General features: G+C 43.1%; 1 protein-coding gene across 1 annotated transcript in view; it reads left to right on the forward strand.

Moving 5' to 3' along the window:
• Nucleotides 1–4,404: 4,404 nt before the first annotated feature.
• The window catches only part of LOC136486369 (disease resistance protein RGA2-like), a 33,751-nt gene continuing 26,047 nt past the window's right edge, over nucleotides 4,405–12,108 (forward strand). Inside the window, exon 1 of the mRNA XM_066483247.1 lies at nucleotides 4,405–4,426. The gene's annotated coding sequence lies outside the window, so the exon portion shown is untranslated. The remainder of the gene's footprint in view (nucleotides 4,427–12,108) is intronic.

Raw genomic sequence — 12,108 nt, forward strand, 5'->3', positions numbered from 1 at the left:
TCATTATCAGATAGTGCCAAAAACTCCATCGGCAACATGAATACCATATTAACATCTGCCGATGGACCCTTATTTTTGTGTTTTACCTGCCACTGCTGATGACCAGACCTCTCATTGGAGGAATTTTCCTCTCGGTATAAATCCTCCTGATGCTCACGTTGCATCCTCCTTTTCTGTGTCTTTGTCAGACCCTCCGGGCACCATCGAGGAAACTTGGTTTTCCAAACCGGCTGATAACAGGTCCCAGTTGATTCTACACGGCGTATATTAGGGTCCCTGTAGAATATTTCTTCATCGGGAACTCTTGCGTTTGCCATCTCCTCAAGCTCCTCTTGATTCCTTGGAAAATATCCAGCGCGTTTACCAAGCCTCTCATGTACACTAAGTCTGCCCCCCAGCCGATCATGCACTGATGCTCTGCCTCTGATCGGCTCATTGATAAATAAACCCTGATTGCCAAGTTGAAACCTCCTTTCTGACCGATTGACCCCATAATAACCATTGCACTCAGGGCAATTTTCAACAGTTGGCAATTTAATACCTTCTTCCCAGCAATGGATGAAAAACGGGCACCTCCAATGATCTTTATGCCGATACCATTCCTCCCGACGTCTCTCTTCTTACTGTTGTCGATATCGGTCCTTACGCTGACGCCAACCCTCCTGCTGCCTTCGATGGGTAATCACAATGCCAGGTCGAGGAGGGTTTTTGGAACTACTGCTTTCTCCCAGCAAACCCTTACTTTTTGCATCATCGGTAGTTATCCGATGTTGGGGATCCACTGATGCATTTTTCTCAGCAGCCTCTGATGTCAATACCTTGGTCTTCCCTTTGGCCTCCAACATATTTGCTGGAAAAGGGTGTTGATCAATTTTCATCGGCTTCTAGGGCCTTGGAAGTACCAAACTTAATTCTCCCAGATTCAATAGCCGATTGTAACTGTTGCCTGAACACCTTGCACTCATTTGTACTGTGTGAAGTTGCATTGTGCCATTTGCAGTACAAGATCTTCTTCAACTCTCCTGCCGATGGGATTACATGATTAGGTGACAGCTTAATTTGGCCCTCTTGAAGCAGAAGATCAAATATCTTGTCGGCCTTGGTGATATCAAAGGTAAACTTTTCTGGCTCTTTTTGACCAAAGGGACAAGATATCGGCTTTTTATTCTTAACCCACTCAGCTAAGCCGATAACTGGTTCTTCATCAGAATCAGAATCTCTTACTTCTTCAACAAATGATACTTTTTTACTCCAATTCTTTTTAGGTTCAAAAACCCTAGTATCTTGATAAGAGATTCTTTGCACAAGATGACTGAGGCTTCCAAACTCCTGAGAAGCATATCTGTCTTTAAGATGTGGCAATAACCCTTGGAAAGCCAGATCGGCAAGCTGCCGATCATCCAGCACCAGGTTGTAGCACTTATTTTTTAAATCTCGTAGCCTTTGCACAAAGCTTTCTACCGGTTCATCATTACGCTGTCTCAATTTTACTAAATCGGTAAGCTTCTTTTCATGAATTCCAGCAAAGAAATACTTGTGAAATTGTTTTTCTAGATCAGCCCAAGTAATAATAGAATTTGGTGGTAATGAAATGAACCATGTAAATGCCGATCCAGACAAAGATGATGAAAATAATCGAACTCTTAATTCATCTCTGCTAGCTGCCTCTCCACATTGGATAATGAAGCGATTGACGTGTTCCATTGTTGATGTATCATCTTGCCCAGAGAATTTAGTGAAATCTGGTACCTTGTACCAATTTGGGAGAGGAATTAAATCATATGCAGGAGGGTATGGAGTCCGATAAGAATAAGTATTGACCTTGGGCTTTATCCCAAACTGATCCTTCATAATTTCTGCTATCTTATCAGCCCAAAAAGCATCAGCCTCCTGCTGACGAACTGGCTGAATTTCTACAGGAGGTACCTGCTGATATCCCTGCACATATCTTTGTGGCCCACGATCTCCAGCAATCGGCATATTTGCCGTTACTTGTGGTCCATTAACCTGCTGGAAAGGATTCATCGGCTGAGCTGCCGATGCTTGATTCTGGAAACCAGCTTGCACATGACCTTGTTGAATCCCTGCAACCTGCTGATTTTGCTGAACTGTATGTTGAACAGGTAACTGTCCTGACCAACCATTATTAGAACTCATCGATACAAAACTTACCGATGGCTGGTAATTTGCTGACATTGTTGGATAATTATAACCAGCTTGAGGCATGAACTGAACCCCAGTTTGACTCATAGCAGGGGCTTTCTGCTGCATCGGCAGTAAGCTTGCCGATGGACTTGAATTGGGTGTTTGAACCAAAGGCATCTGGAAACCTCCTGGAGTTGGTTGCACAGTAGTTGCTGTGGCATATTGAGGCACTTGAGCCATCGGTGAAACAGCCGATGGTATAGGAGCTTTTCCTACTGCATCAAACACTTGAGGTAACCCAGGATTGAAAGCAGATGACTCCGGAGGCATACCATATCCCCACCAATTAGCAGGAATCTGGCTATTCTGAGACACAGGGCCTGACATAGCTGATGCCGATAGATCTGTATTAAGCTGAACTCGTCCTCCTGGTAGTACCGGATCTGATCGTATCGGTGTAGATTGAATATTAGGTAAGCCTGCCGATACGGGAGGAGAAGTAACTTCTGTACCCACAACGGCCGAGGGAGCCGATGGAGTATTGACAGATGCCGGCTCTGGTTGGTGATAGGCAGGCCCAACGTAATGCGGTGACGCTTGTCCTTCTTTGAGAGTTCGAACCACAGCATTATGAACAGTATTGGACAGCACATTGGAATGATTAATCAAAGCATGATTTACTGTAGAATTAACCATCTCTTGAAGTTTACCAGGATTGGAGTCAAAGGTAACCTGCCGAGGCAACGGCAAATCTTGCTTCTGGATGACTTGTCCACTCTTGTTCAGGCTAAACGATCTCAAATAAAGCTGCATGTATTCTTCTATAGCCTTTTCCATGGCCTGCCTCTGCTCTTCCTTAAGATCTTCTTCTGATACCGCGATAATGTTCCCTGAATCGATCTCGGGATTGAACATATTGATCGGATTGATTTGTCCCACCGAGCGTGCCAAAAGATGTGTTGATGCAAAAGTGGATCTGCAAACACAAAGGGCTAATACCCGAATCGATATCCAAAGCGTGTCAGTCGATTTGACCTGTTAATCGACAAGGATGAAGATACGAGCACTTTGGTCCTGACAACAGCGATACGCCCGGAAGTCATGGCCAAGAGGTACTCACGCGGAACTCGAGAATCGCCGAAGGTCGCACTGAAGCGATGCAACTCGCCGAATCAATGAGAACTCGTAAAAAGGAAAAATATGCAAATTGACGAAGTCGCCGAAAAGTAAGTAGATGCAAATAGGAGTAAAAATTGGTTTTGATATTGATTGATATATATTACATTGCCACTCAATCTATATTTATACCCTGATCTAAAGAGACATAACCAAATACGACTAGGACACCAAGTCCATATCTAAGGAAACACGTGACTCTTACATGAATCATACTCTAACAAATATAGAAAAGGAAATCAACTCCTATCTATTTCCCTGTCCGTCTCAATTACGATGGAATTCTCACCGACCTCCTTTCCATCGGCATACTTCCTGTTTCATCGGCAGTAGTTTTCAAGCCTTCCTTCATCGGCATCGATAATAACATCTCCAACCTTATCGGCAACGCCCGAGTCTAAATCAACCTTTCCATCGATCACCACCATTCATCGGCAACCATCTTTACAAGTTGATCTTCATCGACTGTCAGCGTATACAGTAACTTTCCTCCTGCCGATTAGCCCACTCTGATCATTTTGACACGTGCAAAAAACGGTGTCAACACCCAGTCATCAAATGGGCCGGGGCCATCATGGACTTCCCATAAAGCTAGTCTTCCTATTTGCTGCCAAAGGACTTCACATCGGTGTTCTTTTCAATGTCCTTCATTCAAGGACGTTGAAATTTCTACTCCTAGATCACAACAAAAAAAAATGACGATGGAAAGCAACAGTCTAACGATTATTGGTGTCCTTTATTACTATGTGCTTGTGATATCCATTACTAGCTACCATACCGTGGATAGACGACGGCAGAGGAGACTTGCCAGGTCAGCTCAATAATGCATATGCCGTCTTTCTCATAGAAAGGTCTGGTTGGCGCTGGAGTCCTTCACATGTTGTTTTGTCAAGTTGGTTGATGATGATGACTGAGATAATTACAACCTTATAAATACAACCAACCACCAAGTCATCGATGGATGGTGGTGCTGAAGAAGAGCAGAGCGAGCCAGAACACAAACCCTGCCTACAATACTACTACAACAAAGACAGGATTCCGGTCCTTTGTTCCTCCGACCAGTGCAAACACATCCGGCGATCACAAGAAACCCCACTGATCTGAGGTGCAAACTCTCTCTCTCTCTCTCAAATAAGGAGTCATTTCATTTCATAACGAGTACTTTATTAGATTCGTATGCGTTCCAACTTTCAACCTACCATTAGCTGTACGAAACTGCACGAGTTGCACCATCTGACTCAACGGTAAGAGAAATTTTATAATGGTTGAAAAAAACATGGTCCATCGATTAGGCGAGATCGGACAGTGGAAAAATAGGAGGTACCTAACTAAAAGTACCAAGAGGTACCAAATAGGTGGGGATAGTGCCAAATTAGGTGAGGCCAGTACCAAAATATGTGAGGCAAGATCTATTTTTCGTTTTACATTTTGTTTCCGAATAAGGGTAAATTAGTCATTTTAGTACTTTCATTCATGGGCAAAAATTGGATTTCCCATGTCATCTATGTCTGAATCTGAAAATGCCATGGCCGCTCGATCGACGTTGTCGTATGCTAGCACCCACTCGATCTGCAGCAGCTGAGCAAGCCATAGGTGAACGATGGTCAGGGCTAGCGTCTTGCCGGGGCACATGCGCCTCGGTCCAAGCCTCATGTCCGTCCCTCATCGCTCCCAGTCCATCGGCATAGCACGTCCCTACTTGACCTTCACCTCACCGTCGACCACCGCCTCCGAGCTCCACATCTGCGCACCATAAGCCAACAGACATGTTGCATAAGCCAACTCACGCCATGGTTAGTTCGCAAACTCAACCTAAGACGCGAATCACGTTGACAATCACTCATCACAAATCGAACCACATGGGCACATATCAACCTTGTGTTCGCACGGATACTAATGTTTTGCTTCTCTGTTTTGTTAGTTTCGTTGTCTGTTCCTGTCGATGCAATGTTTCATCGACAGCTTGCAGGGATCACATGTTACAGCTTGCTTACTTGAAAAAACAAACATGTCCCATCGGAGTCGAGCGGTCAGCTGGTGGATGCACGGACAAACGTCTGCCGCTGTGCCAACGCTTTAGGTAAATTTTCGTGCACATTGTCGACCTCTCATGGTGTTCTATGAATTTCAATTAACGTGTTTCGGCAACACGTACGTGCAGATGCAACGCCTATCGTCACTTGGTTGACTGGTTGAGCCAAGTGTGCCTGCACTGCCGTGAAGCCGACGACATCGCTTCCCTATTGTTGCATCCGGTTTTAAAAACAAAACCAGATACACATCATATGAGAGTTCATGAAGTCAAATCTAACATATAGCTACAAATAGAGGTAATATCAATAGATAATGTTTAATATATAACAAACTTAGTATAAAGGATATAACTTTAGACAACAAACAGCGGAAAGTCAACTCCGATCTTCGGGTGAAGACTTCAATTCCACAGGGACAACTGATTGGTTGATCACAAGCCTAACTTCTTCAAACTCTACCAATCTGGTACCCATCCGGGATTTTTATCCAAATAATTAAAGAGTAAAACAAGCATAAGTACATGTCGTACGCAACAAATATAACATTGGGTTCATGAGGCTCAAAAGACTGACACTGGTTTAACTACGATTAGCCTTTAATGAGTCATGATTTTAAGCAGTTGAGTAGCATCAAATTTATCATAAGCCCGTATAAACACATGAACAGGTAAGCATGAATAATGAATAGCGAAAACAATAATCATAAGTGAGCATCTGTATCATCAGTATCATTAGTGTTCATCATCTATTCCATAATGGTTCCAAGGCCGCTCGTGACCATGAGCACGGCCGTTATAACAGTTCTACACTCTGCAGAGGTTGTACACTTTCACTGTGAGTCCTGATTTATCCTTTCGCCCGAGGTGATCAGCCTCTTGACCCACTACCAAGGAAGGTCGGCGGGGTTCACTATGAAGCCTTTTAAAGGTTCGTCTAACAAGTTAGGACTGCTAGGATTCACTTGGCAAGCAGATGTAGGACCCCCTTTCGAATGGCACAATTCCTTCACGGCTATACACATAAGAGTAGAGGCTGTCCTATACCTGACACGGCAAGCCCCTTTTATGCCATAAAGGTAACCACTAATAAGCTAAAAAAAGTCCTCATACTTGACTAAAGCCAGAGCCATGTGACCCTCACAGTTGTACTATAAGTCCCGGATGATCACTTATAGATAAGTTCTTAAGGAGAGGAATCTAAAGCACCATAATAACAGCCCAATGCTCTAGCCCATATGTTCCATGTTGCTAAAAACATCTTTTAGTGTTTATTGCATACTCCATTAGTCAAAGTTACTAGATCATGACTTTAGTTGAGCACTAGCATCATACTACCCAATGCAATACCCCATAGGTGACAAGGAATCCAAGATATCAAATAGCTAGAAAATTTTACTAAGGTTGCCAAGGTAGACACATGCATATGATTAAATTATTAAAGTGAATAGGACAACAAGTATGATCCCATGCTATACTTGTCTTTAACTCTGATCCAAGTCGAAACCCAATTCTCGGAGATTGGCTTCCTTCTAGTGCTAGTGAAGAACTTCTTTTTCTTGCCATCAAACTTGACGCCATTCTTGTTGAGCTTCTTTAGCATCTTGGCAGTTCTTCTCACCATGAGAGCTAGACTTGCATCATCAACTTCATCATCACTTGAGCTCTCATACTCAATTCTTGCGTTGCCCTTCTCTTGGCTAGCCTTGAATGCTAAGTCTTTGTCTTTCTTCTTGGTAGAGGATGAGCCATCTTGTGGTGTGATGTGCATGTACATCTCATGGGCGTTGATCTTTCCCAAGATTTGAGTTGGTGTAGCGGTGGAAAGATCACCTTGATGAAGTATAGTCACAATATGCCCATATTTGTCAATGGGGAGGACACTCAAGATTTTTCTTACAACATCGGATGGTTGCATCTGAGTGAGTCCAAGCCCATTGACTACCTCTACAAGAATATTCAAGCGTGAGTATATTTCATTAGCACTCTCTTTAGGAAGCATCTCAAAAGAATTAAGCTTTTTCATTACAAGATGATAGCGTTCCTCACGCTCGCTCTTAGTTCCCTCATGGAGCGCACAAATGTGCGACCATAGTGCATGGGCGTCCTTGTGGTTCCTCAACCGATTAAACAAATCTTTGCAAAGACCTCTAAAGATGGTGTTTCTAGCCTTTGCATTCCATTTTTTGTAGTTCACTTCATCGCCTTGAAGGTGCGTGGGATCCCGAGGTTTTGGGAATCCTTGTGAGGCGGCTCTAAGTATTCCAACATCTAGAGTTTCTAAATACGTCACCATGCAGATTTTTCCAATAAGGAAAATCATCTCCCTCAAAGATAGGAGGAGGTCCATCCTCATGAGACATCTTTCTCTAGGCGGTTAAGCCTAAATAAGTGAGCACGAGGCTCTAATAATAATTGAAAGGATCAAGATGCCCAAGAGGGGGGAGAATTGGGCTAATTCTAAAATTCTTTGCAATAATTAAACCCTACACTTAGCCCACTTCACCCCTTGTGCCTAGAAAGAGTTTCTAATGTTCTACCACACAAAAGTTTTACACCCTAAGTTCCAATCCTACTCTAGCATGGCAATTCTATGAATGTAAAGACAAGAATTGAATTGCTCAAAGTAAATGCTTAAAGTAAAGAGAGAAGGAGAAACGCGGCGATGTTTTGCCGAGGTATCGGAGAGTCGCCACTCCCTATTAGTCCTTGTTGGAGCACCCGCGCAAGGGTGTAGCTCCCCCTTGATCCGCGCAAGGATCAAGTGCTCTCTACGGGTTGATTCTTCGACACTCCATCGCGGTGAATCACCCATAACCGCTAACAACTTGAGTTGGGTCATCCACCAGCTCCGCCGGATGATCACCAAACTCCCAATCACCACCAAGCCGTCTAGGTGATGGCGATCATCAAGAGTAACAAGCACAAACTCTCACTTGACCATGACAAGCCTAATGAGAAGGGTGGATGCACACTTTGCTCTCTCTTGGATTCTCAAATCTCAATCACCTCACTAGGACCTTGCTCTCCTTGGCACTCTCAAGAGTGTTTCTCAGCTGTTCAAATGAGCAAAAGTCATCCCTTGAGTGAATAGAGGAAGTATTTATAACACCTCATTCAAAACGAACCGTCGTGTGCCACTATGAGGTGACCGAACGCTCCAGTCCAGGTGACCGGATGCTCCGGTCAGTTCTCCCCGCCACCGAGTAGTTAAGTTGTGACCAGACACTGACCAACGTCTGGTCAGCACTGACCGGAACCGTTCGGTCACAAAAACCGCTCTCTGGAACCTTACTGATGTTGACCGGACTCTGGCACACAGCGTCCGGTTACTTTGCTGCTCAACGTCCGGTCAGTAGCCAGAACCTTACCAGCGTCCGGTCAGCACTGACCAGACGCGTCCACTCTGGATTCTCCCTCTCTGGAACCTTACTGGAGTTGACCGGACTCTGGTACCCAGCGTCCAGTCACATTTCACTCAGCGTCCGGTCGCATCCACACGACTTCACCTTGATCAAATGAACTGACCGGACTCTGCGCCAGCGTCCGGTCACACCGGAACCAGCGTCCGGTCAATATTTGACCCTCCATTCACTTCCAACTCGCAATCATATGTGAATGAAGTTCGCTGCAATTGATCTAAGGGCTATTTAGGAGCTACCTAGTGCTAGATTTGATAAGTCTGCACCACAGCTAACCCACTAGACTCTCCTAGGACAAGGTTGTAACAGAACCACCCAATTTATACAAGATCAAGTATGGCTGTCCCCGCTAACACGTTGACATGCGCATACTTTCACTCATATAAACCCGGTAGTCCGCCGAGTGTCCCGAAAGACCTCGGTAAATCAACATCACAACCAAGATCGCGTGATTAAGCAAATACACATCACATACACAGGGTTGCAGCGGAAAATAATATTACAAATGAATTCACAAATAATAGTACAAGTTTGGGTTTCAAAACCGATTAGTGAAAACAACATAGCTTTCAAAAGATTACATTAATATATGTTCCAAATACATTGCTAGCATAAGTGACATCATCCGACAAAAGCATATAGATGAGAAGTAACTATAGAATCACCGAGCCCACCGGCGGTTAGCCACCATCTTCACAGGCCGAGAATTTCACCTGCAACATGGTGGGATAAACCCTGAGTACGAGAAGGTACTCAGCTAGACTTACCCGTCAAAACTAGAAATAAAGGACACCAAGGGTCATGCAAGGCTTATGAGGTGGGCTAGCTTGACACAGTTGCATAAAAGAGCTTATGAATATAGTTACCAATTTAAACTTAGCATCAAGCTTATCATCATTTACCTATCCATTAGATTAGCACCTGTACTAGAGCACTCACTTATTAGGAGCAATCAATATTAACCATAGCAGGTATAATAAGGCTGTCATCATCATATCATCATTTCTGAACCATTATGTTATTTAGTGTATCTACATTGGAGATAAGCCCGTCAAGTTCTCACTAACCGGGAGAGACGGCGACTCGAATCGAATTACAACTCAGCTGAAGGGGTATTCCTAACTCTCACCCAGGCATACTTAGCAAGGGTAGCCGTGGGTCACCTTTGGAACATCTCAGGAACCAAATTCGCGGGTTCGATCAGCGCCAGCACTCTCAGGGATTACCCTTCTGCTAGGACGATCAGGACTTTTAAATCGCCTGCCCTTGGACTCACGCCTACGGCTCCCTTCCGAGGCGCACTTTATACTTATCGACTCCCGGCCTGAGGTGAGCTACTCGGCTTCGCGGTCGGTCATCGAACACGGTCAACTAAGAGAGAGGCATGCGTTCAACATGAACAGGAAAGGCTCCAAGATTCAGTCCTTAATCGACACAGACGGAGTCACTGCAACCGGCAAGCCTCCGTCCGGTCTTCATTTCAAATTAAGACTGGTTCTTTTCCACGAAAGCAAATATAGCCAACCGTGCCATATGTATCTTCCTATATCTCGCAGGTGACAGGAAATCACCTGACTTCTACCGTGTTAAAGCAGGGCTAAGCACTACACGAGCCTGAACTACATAGGGTTCAGGGTAACAATATCTGGACAAGGATTGGGTAACCAATGTAGCAAGTGTTTGCATCCAACACCTAAACTTAATGCAACAATATATATGTAACAATAATACTTTAACTGCATTTCAGAAATTAGGAGGCTTAATATGCTCCGGGGCTTGCCTGGGATTCGACACAAGTCAGTGTTAGGTAGACGACACTCGCTAAGTGAGCATCTCCCGTCCTAGGACTTGTCCAGTCCTTCCACCTTCGGGATAGGTCCACCATACACCGTCTTTGGGTTCGGCTCCAACATCGCATCCTTCACGTGGTGCATCTAGCGTACCTAGATGAGATGGAATATGCAAGTGTATGAATACATAGAAGTGCAATAGACAATGCATCGCATGCCGTAAGTAAGACAAGCACAAGGTTACATTAATCATGCACAAGCACTTCGCATTGCCTACTTTAAATATCGCACAATTTATCATCCCACGATAGCAAAGAAGATGACAACACCAAGCATGACACAAGTTTCCCAAGATCTCGGGTACTCTAACTCCACCATCATCAAAGGTATGAGCCACACTTAGCAATATACAAGCAAACAACTATAATTGGAATCTGTCAATTTCTGGACATGCAAACAGCAGCTACAAGATTTAGCTATAACTGGAGTTACACAAATCCAAATGACTTGCAAGAAGACATTTTGGAAATCTTATAAAATTATCTACATTTCATCTATAACCATCATAGCATGATTCACAAGTTAAGTAGGTCGAAATTATACATTTATAGAAACTGGTCCACAATTGACAGAGAGCAGTCATTTCTGAAACCCAAATTTAAACAGACATAACTCACAAACTACTTGGTCAAATGACACCAAATTTTAACAGAAGCTAGATACATGAATTATCTACAACTTTTATATAAACAAGTTTCACAACAAAGCACATTATCATGAAGAACTTTGCTAAGTTCCCAGATCTGTCCATAAAACACATCGGCAAGAAAATAATTATTAACTTATGTTGCAAACACATAATTGGGCAAAACCAACTTTACCAACATTTCCCATATGACTAAAGAACACCAGAAAACCTAGTGTCCATGACCAAATAAATTCTTTTAATAAATTTCTTAATTTATTTTAGATAACAAGGTGACTTAATGAACATATACCAAAAGTATACAATAAATTCTACAAAAATTACAGTGGCTCACATATCCTATCAATAGGCTACTGAACAAATTTCACTTCCATTTGAATATGTATAGCAACCTCTATGAAAAAGACAAGTTGCTAAAACAAGAATTCATATGAGAGCAAGATAAACCAATAACTCACTCATACTTCATCCAATACTCATGAAATTTTTACCACACATCAACTATCACATGAGTAGCATGCCACAAAAATTTCACTTCATTTGGAGCCCTAGATCTGCAATTATGGAAAATAACAAATTCAACTAGCATTACAACCATACTGCACAAATCTATTTTTACTGCAAAATATGGAAACTAAAACATGCCATATTATAGATGTAATGCATAGATAATTTCACAAGGATTCCAAAAAGTCCTCATTTGCTATTTTACGAATTTCCTATGATTTACTATGCATTTTCAAAGTTTCACCCGATTTACAACAAATAGGTCCCTCGAGGCACTATTCACTTGAGTCAATGACATTGCATTTAGGCCCTTCCCTTTAGTCGAATTTGAGG

This window comes from Miscanthus floridulus, chromosome 10 (assembly GCF_019320115.1).
Source record: "Miscanthus floridulus cultivar M001 chromosome 10, ASM1932011v1, whole genome shotgun sequence".
NCBI classification, from domain to species: Eukaryota; Viridiplantae; Streptophyta; class Magnoliopsida; order Poales; family Poaceae; genus Miscanthus; species Miscanthus floridulus.